Here is a 15,628-nt window from a genome sequence, read left to right on the forward strand (position 1 = left end):
CTATAAATATTTAGCCTGAAATCAAGCTCCACAATTAGAGTCTGTTGGACTATTTTCTTTAAAAATGAACTACTTAAAAAAAACATGGGGTACAAACTATTAGACAAGGTCCCTTTAAAGAGGGACTGGACAAAGCACTGAGAACAATCTGTACCGGCAAGGGACAAAAAAGATGACCTAATAGGTCTTTTCTGTCTCTAATTTCTGTGATTCGAGGATTTTTTTACTTCTGCAGTAATACTTGTGAGTTTAACAGTTTCTCAAAACTATTATTAGTTACCAAGGAAACGCAAAATGTTTGCAGAAATAAATAAGCAAATGGACTAGACCTAAAGAGCAGGCTTTTCCAGCTTCCCATTTAATAATCTTATGGTGCGTCATATTATCAATTCTTTATTCTCTCCAAGTCATTCTGCTCACCTACTGGCACGCTCACTGGAGTCCCATAGCCAAGTCATAGCATCCCGTGTAACCCAAGAACAGGAGGTTCCTGGAAATACAGGAGAGTCTCTATTAAATGTAGACTGTGCTGCTTCACTTGTTGAGGAAAAAAACTATAGCAGGCAGTGGTTGGCTTTGTGACCACCTTTTCTAGGGACAATATGCAAATATACGCTTTTAAATCACCCACTGTCTACAGAAAAGCAATGAATATGATTAAAATATACAAAGATAAAAAGACACAATACACACATATGGCCCATAGTGGGAAAACAAAGATGTTTTATAAATGTTTATAAAAAGATTAAAAGGGAACATAGTGCAGTTGACCCTTAAATAATGTGGGGATTAGGGGCACTGAATCCTGTGCAGTCAAAAATCTGCATATAAATTTGCCTCCCCCAAACTTAACTACTAATAACCTACCATCGAACAGAAGCCTTACTAATAACATAATTAACACATATTTTGTATACATATTATATATTGCATTCTTGTGATAAAGTATGCTAAAGAAAAATATATTATTAATAAAATCATAAGGAAAATACATTTACAGTACTGCACTGTAAAAAGTCTGCATATAAGTGGACCCATGCAGTTCAAGCCTGTTTAGGGGTCAATTGTACATCTAATTGTTAATAGTTGGCAGTATTCATGAGGTAGGACTAGATGTAAAATGTCTTTTCTACTTTTCTGCATTTTCCAAATTATCATGGGCGCTGAACTGTTCTAAAATTGATTTTCAAAGCCACAAAAAATCATGTTAGTAACAGGTTTCCCATTCTCTATTACTACTGTATTACCACTGACACTGTTGCTGTAATCAGCCTGACTTCGCTCTCAAGGGTATTAGTTCCTGTTGTAAAATCAAAGTCAGCTGAAGTATGAATAGGAATAGTTGAAGGGCTTCTGTAAACTTCAAGGACTACAGGGGACTGGAGATTTGGGCTGCAGATAACAGCAACTGGGTCTCTATGCAAATCCAGGTTCAGTGTAACCCATTAATTGTTGGTGAAAGGCTCTAGATGCACAGTGCAAGTGCTGTGCTGCCTGGAGATGTGGTAGATTTTGTGTGGGCACTTATATGTACAAAACTAGGCAGAAGACACCCGGGCAACAGAAAGAAGAGTGAAAGGAACAGGTTAGAAAACTGATTGTTAGGGTGCCTGCCTAGCTCAATGGGTAGCGTGTGTGACTCTTAATCTCAGGGTTGTGATTTCAAGCCCTAGGTTGGCCATGAAGCCTACTTAAAAAATAAAATAAAATGCTATTTAAAAAAAAGAAAAAAGGAAGCTGATTGTTCTTGGCATGGAGAGAAGGTGCTTTTGCCCTCAGACTTCCCTTTTGGCTCTACATTCTACCTCTGCCCACCAGTGGTGCTCAGTCCCTTCCTCTTAAGTTGTGTAGCAGCAGAGGAGAGATCAGCACTGGACACAGGGCAGGCTAGCCCAATGCTCACAGACAAAGCTGCTTTGCAAGAAGCCTGCCAGTGAGGTATCAGAATGTTCCCTGAGGTGGAATACTTTAATGCCAAAGGCTCACACTCTGACCAATCCAACTGCAGCCTAATGAAATGCAAGACCACAGAACTCTGCCTTTCCCCATGCCATCCTGGATCTGTCCCTACTATGCTCAGTTTCTTATATAGGACTATGCCCGTGAGAAGAACTGTTTTCCTCTGTGTGTTATAGTGTTTTCACATACATTATTTTATAGAAGCAAAGGACTAAACATATCACATTCAAAATTAGTGTTACTATCCCATAAATTCCAAGAGAGCTTCCAGGGAACAGTGCACATCACCCCTGAACTGATGAAAGAAGCAGTAGTAAAAATTGTGCGCAGCTGGAAGAAAGGTGCAGTTAATTATGAACACTCTTGTACTTATTTGGATGACGAAAAGACTTCATCAGTCACAAGAAGAAAGAAAGGCAGGGAGACAGGACATGAAAGAAAGTACGAGTGGTCACTTCACAAAGAGAAACTGGCTTTAACATGCTTAGTAACATGTTAATGGTATTTTTAAACAGTTAAATGACAATATTGTGTACATTGCTAATAACATCGGTTGCTGTGGTCATTGTATTGAACTCCTGGCATTAACTTGAACCATGAGAAATTGCTGACATTCAACTGTTTCTGACTAATCTAACAAGAGTGATTCGTATAGTTCAATTAAATCAATACATCCTAGTTTCCACCCTTGTTGCCTACAACCCTTCTTCCTCATTAGAAAGCAATTAGATTGGAAGAAAAATTCCTTTGAATCATTTCCGAAAAACAACTTAAAGCTATACTGATTTAGATCATAAATTTAAATTACTCATTATAGAAAGGACTTTAATTTGTAATTATACTTATTTGTAGGAAATTTTGGATTATAAAATGAGAAGATTCAGGGGCCCCTGGATGGCTCAGTCATTAAGTGTCTGCCTTTGGCTCAGGTCATGATCCCAGGGTCATGGGATTGAGCCCTGCATCGGGCTCCCTACTCCACTGGGAGCCTGCTTCTTCCTCTCCCACTCCCCTCTGCTTGTGTTCCCTCTCTCACTGGCTGTCTCTCTCTGTCAAATAAATAAGTAAAATTTAAAAAAAAAATGAGAAGATTCATATAGCAATTGGACAATAAAATTTTCAGTAAAAAAGGAAGTAAAATTTTCTCAGCCAAGACTGAGGCACAGTGGTCATAACTCTATTCTTTTGATAAATATATGTCAGAAGCCAAGAAAATAAAAATTACATCTCAAAGAGAATGTTCATAGGAAGGGAGAGGAAATAAAAGTCTACTTGTGGACTCATGTGGCCAGTAGAACATAATACCAATGGCTGGTTGGAGTTTCCAATACAAGACTTGGGGTGCTCCTGTGTCAGATAAAGATCCCCCCTGCTCAAGACCCTTGACTTTCATCTGTTGGAAATTTGTCATAATATTCTAATTTTATTAGACCAAAACTTGTTGCCAACATCCTCAAAAAAGTTGTCTTAGTCAATATACAAATCCATGATGACTCCAACGTGAATGACCTCCTTAGGGTTATTCAGTGCATAATTAGGGTGGCTCTGGTGGGTGGCCTACAAAGGTCAGTCTTGGTTTTCCTAGTTCAACATTCAGTCTGGACAATAAAGTTAGAAACTTCTCAACTAATCCGAGCATTTCATTACTGACACTTCCGAGAGATTCTGAGCAAATCATTAAGAGAAGACTAAGGCTATATATATAAACATGGGTTCAAATCACTACATTTGTTACTTTATTAGCAGTATGACCTTGGTCGAGCCATTTTACCCTTCCAAATGTGTTTCTTCATCTGAAGAGTATGACTAATACTACCTTACAATGACGGAGTACTTGTAGAACACTAAGCACAGTGACTAGCATGAACTAAAAGCTCAACAAATGTTATTATTGGTTCCTGAAGAGTGGTATACACCATGATCTCAGTCGGAATGCTGAGTCATAGTTGGGTCAGAGATAACGGCTTCCACGAGTAACACAGCACCAGGCAAGGCACACAAGGAGCAGGAGTTCTAGTTCTTTTTTCTCTCGCTTCATAACCCTAGAAAAATGTTGTATCCACTTAACTTCTCTGTTCTTCAGCTACTGCAGTTAAAGAAAAGGAGGAAATTATGCTGACATATTTTACAGGGGAAGTTGGAAATCAAAAATATGGAAATAAATGCAAAGCACGAGTGCAAAAACATGGGAAAGAAGAGTCCAATGTTAGGAAACCTCTGTACCTATCAGAGGGGAAAGGAGGCAAAACTAGTTACAAAAATGCTGGCTTTGGATAGATACTTTGTTACCAGTTTGAAGCTGAGATGCGGTGTTTATGCAACTTGCACAACAATCATTTTATCTCATTTGTAATAAATCAATCTAGTATAAAAGTCTCAAAAACATATTTAATAAGTACAGGGAAAATATGAGATAAAAAGATTCAAATACACTTCAACACTATTAGGTAGAATAACAAAACTAACAAACCAATATCTAAAATGTTAATATGAAAGTGCAAATCAAATTTAAAATTTTAAGCTCATTGACTTCTCAAAATAGTATATATAAAAAGCAGAAGTTTAACAGGCTTCTCAGTAGAGAGTAATCTAGAAGAACTACCTAAGTGAGCCCACAGTTAAGCAAAGATGACACACGTTTTTGTGCGTTGTATTTTTTTCACCATTTGCACTAACTATATGTTCTCTACAACCAGCCTTTCTCTACTCCAAACTAAGGAAAAGTAACAAACTATTTTCATTATTGTTTGACAAAATGAAAACAGTAACTCTATAACCTATGTACATCATAATAAGAAGCAATCCTATTTTAATGTTTATTTAAAAAGAGTTAAATAGACTCAAGTCATTAAACTACTCAATTCATTTGAAGCTTCTAAATAAGGCACCCACGTCCCTAATTTACTTAGCAGATTCATCTAGTTGGCTGCAACTTCAGAGATTACGTCTCTTATTAATGTGCAAAATAATTAGGAGGCTAATTCTCATTTCCCAGAAAAAGAATTTATAAAAGTAAATCTGCCCCATACTAGAGGCTTAATTCAGTCATATTTGATCGGTTTCTTTTTTTGTTCTCATGCCTTTGTTTGCTGGTAGAAGAGAACAAATGGATTAGAACTGGTCCTCAAGTTCTATTTTTATACTCTGCCTTGAAAGTACAGCACAAAACATTTATTTTTTTTTAATAAATACTTTCCCTGACAAATAAACATTAGTTTGAACTACTTCGTTAAACACAGGCACGCAGAAATGAGGAACTAGGAGGTTCTTTCAGGAAAAACACTGAAAAAATAAGATTTCATCTGGCCTTCCCATCATCACTTGAAGAATTGTTTGGTAGTTACATCATCAGGAAATAAAATACTATCCTCTGAGGACCCCTACTCTTTACAAAAAGGAAAGAGAAGGTTTAAAGTCTAAATCACCCCCGGGTTGTCTCCAAGAAAAACAAAAAAACAAAACAAACAAACAAAAAACAAACCCAAAACCAAAAAAAAAAAAAAAAAGCCTCTGGCTCCCTCCCCCTCCTCCCCCCAGCAACCAGGAAAACAAATGTAACAAAAATGTATTTACAAAAGTTTAAATAAGAATAACAGGATGTGCATTTAAGAATCTGAAGCAATAACAGGAGCTTTAAAGCCCCAGGGAGGAAAGTTACTAACTGATCGACCATGACCCCCAATGACTTGGTTAGCCAGGCAGGAGGGCGCCGGCGTCCCGGGCCCGCCGCCCATTCCCCACCGCGGGGAACCGGGGACCGACTGTCCGTTCACACGGTCCGAGCGTCGGCGGAGCTGGGGCGCAATACCGCTGCTGCGCCGTCGCCGCCGCTGCGGATCTGGCTGTCACCGGCGCCTCCGCCGCCCGCGCCGCACACGCGGAGCGCCTTATAAGGCAGCGCAGTGACGTAACGCCCTTAGGCCGGGCGCGCTCGGCGCCCCGCTCGCATTGTTCGGGCGACTCCCGGAGCGCGCACAGCCCGCTCGCAGCGCCGCGAGACTGCGGCCCCCTCCGGCCCCCGCCCGGCCCCGGCGCAGGCAGCTCAGGTAAGCCCGGGAGAGCCGCTCAGCTCCAGCAAGGGGCACTGCTGTCAGAGAGCCAGGAGGACTGTAGGTGGCTTTTAAAGTTAACAGCATCACGAACTGCAGACAGGTTTCGAAAAGCGCGTCCAATGAACTCTAGGTTCAAACCTTCTCCAACTCACACAAAACCTAGAAAGTTTACTCCAAAGGAGAAAGCAGATTTGGGATTTGATTTTAAATGATGAGTGCTGCGGTAATTACTATATATTACATACTTTTCTCCAAGTGAGCCACAACTGAATCCTGCCTGTGTTGAGAAATCTCTGGGAAAGGGCGGGGGGGGGGGGATATATTGTAATACCACAACTCGATCTCCTGATCTTATCTCTCTTCGGACTTGAATTCCCTATGTCTTAGAAGAGCAGAGTGCGAAACACTGCCACATGGTAGTGGATTTATTAGTGCCGATTCTCACCCCTTCCCCTTTGTGAATCTTCAAGACTAGAAAATCCCTGTTAGACATACATCTTGTAATTGGGATGAATCTAACTTTAAAAGTTACACACTTTTTAGGCTTCAAAAAAATCTTACAAACTCTAATCTGTCTTAAAAGCCATTTGTCAATTTGTACATGTACATAACTCATAATTTTGAGTCCCAACTCTTTACTTCAACTCCAATCAATGGATAAATGACAAACTGCACTGAAAATTAAAGATAATGCTAGTTTCTCTAGAGTAATATTTTGGACAATAGTTTGTTATGTAGAAATGCTAATTTAAAAGGTAAAGCCTGTAGAAGAATTTTGTTAATCAGTGGCATTTTGAACTTTAAGTTACATCTAAACCCTGAACAGGCTATTGCTATAAATGAACCCTTACCATATGATAATTGAACACCTGGATGAACATCTGCATATTTTACTTTGCTTTTCAGAATAAAAATTAGAAGAGTTCAAAAAGAAAATATGCTATGTCATGTTTGAAACATTGGAATAGATGAAAAAATCATTTATCACTCAAACTTCATTTGTTCTGAACATATACTGTAAAATAAAACTTAAGAAATGTATGACAATTATTTCCCTTTTTAAATAGCCTCTGTATTTTATTTATAATTTGAAACAGCATTTTTTATATGCCCCAAATTCAGGATTTATCTGTTTCTAGTAATTCCTGTGGTTAAGTATTTTAAAGCATATAATATTGGTGCCTACTACTTTTGCTTCATAGAAGTTTTGTTTTGTTTTGTTTGCTAATTTTGTTTGGAGCAATGCAAGATTTTGGTTTCAGGATTCTAAAAGAAAAATTATATGTTATTTGGTCTGAAGATAGGCTATATAAACTGTAGGTTAGTACAGAAAAGTAGGATTTCCCTAAAACTATTATTTCAAATCTAGGGAAGCCTACCATAATGAGAAGAAAGAGGGGCCAACACCCAGGTCACTGTGAAGTATGAAATATGCAATAGAAAAGCTGTTTATTTGATATAGGCTATAATTGGAAACGGAAAAATTCTTGCTTTGGTAAAAAGGTATTCCACTCTTTTGGAACTGATAGAAGAGCAGGGAAACAGAAACCATCAATTATTGTTTCAGCTATACCCAGAGTGCCATCTGCACCATAAACTATAGCTCAACTGTTGAAAATCATAACCTCTATTAAAGCTCTAACAGCTGTGTTTCCCAGGGTCTGCATTTTTTTTTAAATAGGCAAGCATCATTTTTTAAAAATCTTTAAATGACACACTTCAATATTCTACACTTTTTTCCATTTATTAACTATAAAGCATGGTTCAAAGAACAAATCACCCATTAAGACCCTTTTAAAACTGAAAGTTAAACAAGATTTATCGTGGATATGTTATCACACATTGGGCTCTCTGAATGAGCATTAGTCCTTGAGACAATCTATACGATAGAAAAAATGTTTTCAATAGAATGAATGTAAATTTTTACATTTCCAAATAAAGCACATATTAATTTTACACTTAATAAATTCATTTGTCCCTTTATGGCAATTAAACTTAAATGTGAAGCACTGGTATTTTTGTGATATTTTCCTAATGTTGTGATGGAGTCTATAGAAAAGCGCCAATATGAAAACACAAATCAAGCTTTGAACTTCTTAATTTTCAAGTCCAGTTGCAATTCCCATAAATTTACCTTCTCAAAAAGCTGTGAATTTTATTTTAGGGTTCTGTGCTGCCCCTTGCCCCCCCCCCCCAAAAAGTGACTTTGGTAATAAATGGATTTTGAGGTAAAAGAGTGAAAATGGAGAACCAAGAATAAAATTCCATTTTCTTCTTAGGTCATGTTCTGTCTATATCTAATGTTTCAGGGCAAAGTGAATGCTTTTACAAGGTGAATAGAGAAAAAAATACAGCCTCCTCTTTAAGGGGAAAAGGAAGGGAGGCAGGAGGACAACGACTTGTAAAAAAACAACAACTGGATATTGTGGCATAATAACCAGAAGATGTAAGGCAATATTGGTCTCTACCTGCTTCATGTACTGAAATCTGATGTTCACATAGCCGGTCATTATATTTGAAAAATCTGACACATCTTACCTTATTCTCTTGGGTATGTCATTAATTTTAAATGATTTTTAAAGTTTACTTAGTATGTCTTTGACTATGAATGTAGCTTCAATTTAATCTGGTCAGTTTCTATAAATCATGTTTTAAAGATGAAGAGACACTGCATAAGTAGCCAGCATCACACACTTTAAAGAAATATTTCTATGGCTCTTTCTGCCATCACTACAGTATTTAGAGGCCCGCCAACTCAATCACTTATGTTTAATATGTGCTGGTCAGTTTCTACTTCGAATGTTAGGTGCACTAATTCCTAGCGGATCATTCCAACACTGTTGTAAGCCCTCCTACATCCCTCTTTTTCTTAAAAAGCAGAGTTGAGATGATCTCTCCCTGGCTGTCTTCTGTACTAACATTACCTCTGATGGGGAAAGCTGAGCAAAACAAAAGTGGAAAGATTCTCCAAGGAAAGTCCCTTGGTTCTTTTTCAGATATGGGAGAAGCATTCCCTTTTCATGCTTCTTCTCTCACATGATTTAGCAGATTAAGATAGGACAGGAGCAGTGTTAATTCTGAGCCCCAAAACAGAGAATAACACATTAGCAGTGTTCTTCCAGTCTGACCATCCTCACATTCCTATTCCCTATTCGCTCCAAAATCAGATTAACTCTTAAAGATACAACTACTATTTTTTAATGACAAACTTGAGGAATGGTGTATGTGTGGGGGGGGGGGGGCGGATAAGGAAGTATGTAAAGAATTAGGTATGTAAGTGTACCATTAGGGCAGGTAAAGGTGTAGCCTAACCCAACTTGTTTTTGTTTATAACTTCTGATTCTAGCCTAAAGGACAGTTTTAGCAGTAGAAGAGAACATAAACATCAACTCCACAGATGTGAGTTTGAGAAGAAACTTGTAAGTTTTTCTATACGGACAATGGGATGCTCTAGGCCCCCAAGAATGTACATATACTCTCTCTGGCAAGGAATGTCCACAGAGCTTTATAGCTGTAAGAACCTTTGGAGGCCATCTGATCCAAATGCCTCACCTTACAAAAGAAACTGATGTTCACAGTGTGACTTGGCACAGAGACAGTTACTCAGAGGCAGAGCCAGGGCCCCCTGCGTTCTTGGACTACAGCCTTTGCTTTCTCCTTAAATTAGTGCTAGGAAAAGATGAGGGCAGAAGCCCCAGAAGAAGCCCTGGCACTAGAGGTGTTAATTTGGATATAAAACCCATTAAAAAAAGAAAGCAGAAAGGTTCAAAGTTCTTGTTCATAAGTATAAGCAGTAAGAAGGCAAGGGGAAAGGAGGGAGTTAAAAACTGTAGAGTTCAACCAGGCTATTACAATGGAAGGGAGGTGATAAAGGGAAGACAAAGAAAACAAATAACTGTACTTAAAGGTCCTCCGGTGGCAGAGCTCACTTTGCTTAGAAGCTGAGCGGCTCCCCTGAAAGAATTTATGCTCTGTGTCAAAGACATTTAGGTCTGAACCACAACTTGACAACTGACCTCTTCTCAGCATCTTCCAACTAAGCATTCTGCACTCTCCATACCTCCCCAGCTAGCAGTTTCCCTTTCAAAACCCAAAGTGACTCAATGCCTTTAAAACAACCTCCTCAAAAACTGCAGAGGAAGTAACTAATGAAGGCTGTAAGCTCCTGGTGATACTTACCTTGCTTTACTTTCCTTCACACAATGCATTGCTACATGACTTTAAATTACATATTAACTGCTTATTTGTCTATTGTCTGTCTCTGGGACTCCTTGAGGGTCAATTTTGCAACCAACTTTATTCCTAGCACCTGGCAAAGTACCTCCCTATAGTTAGTAGGTGTGTCACTGGGACAAGAAAGGTGTTGGATAAATGTATGAACAAATAAATTACAACCTAGAAGCTCCTTACTTAGTAACAAAAGAGTATTTCTTGACACTGGGCTATGAAGGGCCTCTTTGTCGAGATTCGGTTTAGTAGCCTAAAACAAATCTCTGCCACTATCTGAAGTAATCACATAGAACTGACTACAAACACAAAAATCAGGAAACAAATCAGGCTCAGATTAAGTCAAAGCAGTGAAATCTAGGCAGACTAAGTCAAATGCTTCTCTGTTTTCTGCCTATTTCCGCCTGCCTCACTTTAACTTCCTCCCCTAAATAATGACAATAAAGGTGGTGAAAGAGTACCGTGAATAGCTGTGGGGCATGGAATGGATGGCAAGCAAAATATGGATGAGGAGAGTGTAGTGGTTTTTGTCCTTAAGGGAGGGTAGGTTCCTGTTTTCCCTAATCTCTGTGCCTCAGCCGAAGGCCTACAAGATGCAGTCATTGGGCCCAAACAGCTTGTCCTTGCCATAACTAGAAACCAGATTACCTTTTCTGAAGCATACACTTTGATTCTGAAGTTTCTGTGGGTAGTTCAGTGAATCTGCCAGGTTTTACAGAAAAGGAGTGATTTTTCTCTAGTATCAGTTAGCTAATTCCAGTGTCAACTTTTGAAGACAGCCTAGGGCTTATAACTCTTCCCCAGCAGCAAACATTTACTGAGTATCTTTCAGGCACTGTGCTAAGCACAAGGCAGGACAACAGGCCCAGCAACTAAGTTCTCCACACACCACACCATGTCACTAACCCAGGTACACCTACTAACACTCATGGGCCCCATGTTGCTGACAGTGACTAAGATCACCAGCAGTTCTTGCACAATGGTCCTGTCCCTGTTCTTTTTTTAATGGACTGATAAAGCAACACAGGTAAGACAGGTCAGCTGTACATAAAAATTAGGTAAAGGTGAACAATGTGGGACTGGTGAAGAAAAAACAAAACCAACCAGAACAGAGTCAATCTTCAAGCTTGCTTGCATACTTACTAATGATATTAAATTGGCATGGACAAAGAGTGTTATCTCAATGGTAAGACTAAAGAGTAATAGTTCATAAATCCAAGTTCCACTCTTCTTGTCTCTATTATCTATCTTGTCTTCTTATCTCTTCCATGGGTAAACCTCCTATAGCTTTGGCTTCCACAAACCTACAAAAAGGAAACACTCATCTACCATAAGCATCTCTCAATACTGGGGAAGGATAGAATAATAAGCAGTAACACTAAGGGTACTCTGATTAACTGGAACCAAAGGCTATATAAAAATATAAGCTACTGGTCATATCATTATAGAAAAATTAGCTAAAGAAAATGGGAAGAATGTGAGGGGAAAAGTCCACTCTTAAGCACAGAGAAAAGATTAACAGAACTGTGGTATTTGAGTCTGTGAGAGCTCCAAACCATTGCACCACGAACAGCCTCAAAGATGAGGTCAGCCCTTCAAGATGGGCGGCTCAGACAGAAGCAAATCTGCCAGATTTACTGTATCTCATGGCCTGTCAGTCTTGGAACAAAAGTTTAAAGGTGAACTAAGTTTTTCTCCCTTTTTAAAATTCTTTTTTTAAAAAATTCTTTTTTAAGCGAACCAAAACAAAAAACAAATCTCTGAGCAGAAATCATAAAAGGAATGTGAAACATTCATCACATTTGGGCTGACAAGACTCAAGCGACTGCTGCTGTTACATGTGAAGAAAAGGAAGGTGCTGCTTGGCCTAGAAGCTTGAGAAGAGCAGAGAAAGTTCCTTCTTGCTAAAGACAAAGGGCCATATAGAGATGCTATCCAAGTCCCTTAGCCTTGGTTTGTTAGTCTGTTAGTTGGAAATGGCAGAGGAGGTAAATCACTCTGGAGTTTTGTGAGAAGTAATCCTTTGCAGCTAAAGGGAAGATCATTCTTTAAAAATAATATTGATTCATTTATTATCAAGATAGTTAAACATTCATGTTATTAAAAGAAATACATTATGTTTGAGGTTGCATATTATCCTTTAGGCTTTCATGGAACTAGATAAATAGGGCAAGACAGATCTTTCAGATAAAAGTGAGAACAATTCTGTCAAGTGATTTGGGGTTCTACTCATTTCCCCTAAAATTATGCCTCACAAAATTCTTCTTACAATCCCATAAAATTCATTGGGCTGGGTAGATGCAAAGAATCACAGGCAAAGTTAAGATTCTTTGGCTGGACTTCCCCCATCTGGACTTTATTTAAATTTGTCTTCAAGTGAATTCCTCATTTCACTAAATGGTTGTCCCTCCTCAAAAGTGACAGGAACAAGAGGAACAAAACTTTACTTCTTCTGCTCTAATAATAAGCAAATTCTGAGAACTTTAGGTATCATTCAGCCCAAGAGAGAGTTATGCTCCCCTAAGAAATGGTTCTTCTCACCTCTCAATCATTTGGTCATCAAGTACATACTGAATTCAAACCCACAAGGGGGATACAGAGGTACCAAATCCTTCATGGAGCTTAGACTTAGTTCAAGAGAAAAACCAATATCCAAAAACAAATTAGGAAGTGGTATAAAACAATATAAAGTATTTGTGTCACAAAACTGTAAGGGCTTTGGGGACTTAGAAAGGGGCGTCAGCCAGACAAGTTAGGGAACATTCACAGAAAAAGAGGGAACTGAAATATAAATGGAAGCTATTGAATGGAGCATTCCAAAAAGGATGGCAGATTTATTTCTTGGAAGTCTACTATGGAAAGAGAATCTGAGGTTTTTTGTGTTTTTAAAAAAAAAAAAAAAAAAAAAAAAGGCTTGATCCAGGATCCCAACATCCAAGCTATGATTTTTAAATCCAGTATATGGCCTTCAGAACAACCTGGACTTATGTAGAGAGTAAGTCATCTCCTTAAAGTGAAGATTAAATGTGACAATAAAGCAGTTGGCACAATGCAGGACCCATAGTAGACACTCAGTAAATGGTACCTATAATTCTTCTACTTATGCCAGTCTGCCCACAAGGATGGTGCTCTATCATCATCTGGACTATAAATAGGGTTCCACAGGCTGAGGCACAAGAGGTTGCCTCAGCACCAAAGAGGGGATGCTTTGTAGGATGCAGTCTGGAAGAGCTCATGTTCTCTTATACCCAGCCGTAAAGTGAAGTAAAGGATTAAGTCTTTTGGAAAAAATCCATGTGTCTCAGCTACTCTGAAAAGTAAGGTTATCTTTTATTCTGATTTCCCTGCTAGAAGGGAATCCCTCTTATAAGAAACCCACATGAGCTTTCCAAAGGGTGTTTAGTCACCTGAAATAAGAAACAAGATGCTGAGTACAGGCCTAAAGAGCAAAAGGCTTATTAAAAGCTAGCCTGGAATCTCCCTGTTTTACTTTGAAAGTCCTACCATGCTTGGGAGGCACACAAATAAAAAAAAGTGAATAAGACAAATCTTATAATATGAGCTGAACAGCCACAGACAATAAAGAATCCTAAGAGTATAAGTACTTCTTCTTAGGTGTTAATTTTTTAGTTTTAGTGTACTTTCAAATTTAGCATAACATTTTAAGTGTCAGACACTGCAAAGATTTATTTCTTTATTTTTACAGCATACTTATATAACCTTGAATGATAGTACTTGACATACAAAGAACCAAAAATAAATCTGAATCCCATGAAATTCTAATTAAGGTCCCATGTAGTTATGAACCATTGGGACCTTGATAAGTCATAAATCTCTTCTGAAACAAAATATACATTTTTAACATATGAATTTGTACACAATGCTATACAAAAAAGAAGGGAGGAGAGGAGTTTAAAGGTTTGTGGGATTTTTATTCTGTGGAACTGAGATTTGAGCATCATCAAAGACTTCGTAAACCTTAGAGATCAAATTGTATAGCTTTCCCTATGTTGCAGCTGAGGTGATAGGCAGATAAGGCAAAGTCATAGAGCTAACTCAGTAGCACATTCTGGTCCAGCATTCCCTGTCCATTACATACACAGCTCTTCTGAAAGTGGCTTTTCTGTTGTTTGGAAATTGGGGTTGGCTTTTTTCTTTGTTTTTGGCTGTGAATGAGTGAACTTTAAAAGTGAAGAATAGTGAAATCAGTATTTTCAAAAACACTTTTCAACTACTGCAAATCTGAAATAATTTGACCTTTCTTAAAATTCAAATCCCTAAGTCAGATATGGTCAGGGCAGAAATGGATGGGTATTCATATAGCCCATATACAAGGTATACAACAACAGCCTTTTCTTTAATTCTGCCACAAACAGATTTCTCACAGGGATAAACAGAACTAAATGGATGAAACTTGCTGAGGAACAAATCAGTAGCAGACCCAAAGCCAAGGGAAGCAGAGTGTAAAGTCACTGCTTTCACCTCTAGCAGCTCTGCTGTTAACCACTATAACACCTTGATTGAATTGCCCCTTACTACATAAGGTTAATATTCTCTAGGACACATTCATCTGAAAAGAACCCAACATAGAGAAGAGAAAATAGGGTCAAACTCTGTGTTCATGCATTCTGTCTTCTCAATACTCGGGAATGGCAGAAAAGGAAAATCTAACCCAAACGCTTGTAACTGTCAGTCAGGGAAAATTAAACAAGGCTTAGATGACCAAAATAATTTTAATTTTTACAGTGCACACAAGGGGATGCAAAACACAGACCACAAGAAAAATGGTCATTTACATTCCAAGGGATTCTAGATTAAAATGTTCCCACCTATCTGTAATTAAACTTGCTAGAGTGTATGGCCCATGCTCTAGCTCTCTAAAACATCATGGAGAAGACAGAAATCAGTCATCCTCATGAGCTAGGGAAAGTGGGTAAGGGTAGATGGAGGATGTTCCCTGTGGTTCATGATCTGACTGTTTGCTCAGCAGGAAGGCAAGCCAAGCATCAACCTTCATCCTCCAATTGCCCTGACCTGTGACTACTATTCAGTGCTATTAAATGTTTGTAGCTCCTTGGTCCCTTATTTACTGATTTACTATAACTAAAATGGAAGGGGTGGGGGTAGAATTTTCTAGGGATCAAAATGTTTTCACTTTTTACTCTTGTGGCTCCTATTTAGCCTATTTCTCATGGCAAACCGTGTGACTGAGTAGTCACAATAAAATATAAGCCTCTATTGTTGTGGCTTCTAAATTTTTGAAGTTTTAATTTCCCACTAACAAGTTAGGAAACGTTTGGTTTCCCAAGCATACCACGTTAGCCACTGCCTCTGTAAAGGCAGCCAGACTACAAGGAGGTGAAAACCAGTGAACTCATCCATTCTGGCAC

At 38.5% G+C, this 15,628-nt stretch overlaps 2 protein-coding genes across 11 annotated transcripts in view; one reads left to right on the forward strand and one right to left on the reverse strand.

Moving 5' to 3' along the window:
- The window catches only part of CMSS1 (cms1 ribosomal small subunit homolog), a 384,053-nt gene that overhangs the window by 321,723 nt on the left and 46,702 nt on the right, over positions 1 to 15,628 (reverse strand). The window lies entirely within an intron of this gene.
- Positions 1 to 15,628, forward strand: part of FILIP1L (filamin A interacting protein 1 like) — a 291,272-nt gene that overhangs the window by 234,901 nt on the left and 40,743 nt on the right. The window contains exon 1 of one of the 7 annotated variants that reach the window (XM_045785366.2): positions 5,863 to 6,005. The exons of the other annotated variants lie outside the window; for them this stretch is intronic. The gene's annotated coding sequence lies outside the window, so the exon portion shown is untranslated. Of the gene's footprint in view, positions 1 to 5,862; positions 6,006 to 15,628 lie in introns of those variants that run through there. 7 annotated transcript variants of the gene reach the window in all.

The sequence above is a fragment of the Ursus americanus genome, chromosome 4 (genome assembly GCF_024610735.1).
Source record: "Ursus americanus isolate L20-20 chromosome 4, mUrsAme1.1.p, whole genome shotgun sequence".
Taxonomy (NCBI): Eukaryota; Metazoa; Chordata; class Mammalia; order Carnivora; family Ursidae; genus Ursus; species Ursus americanus.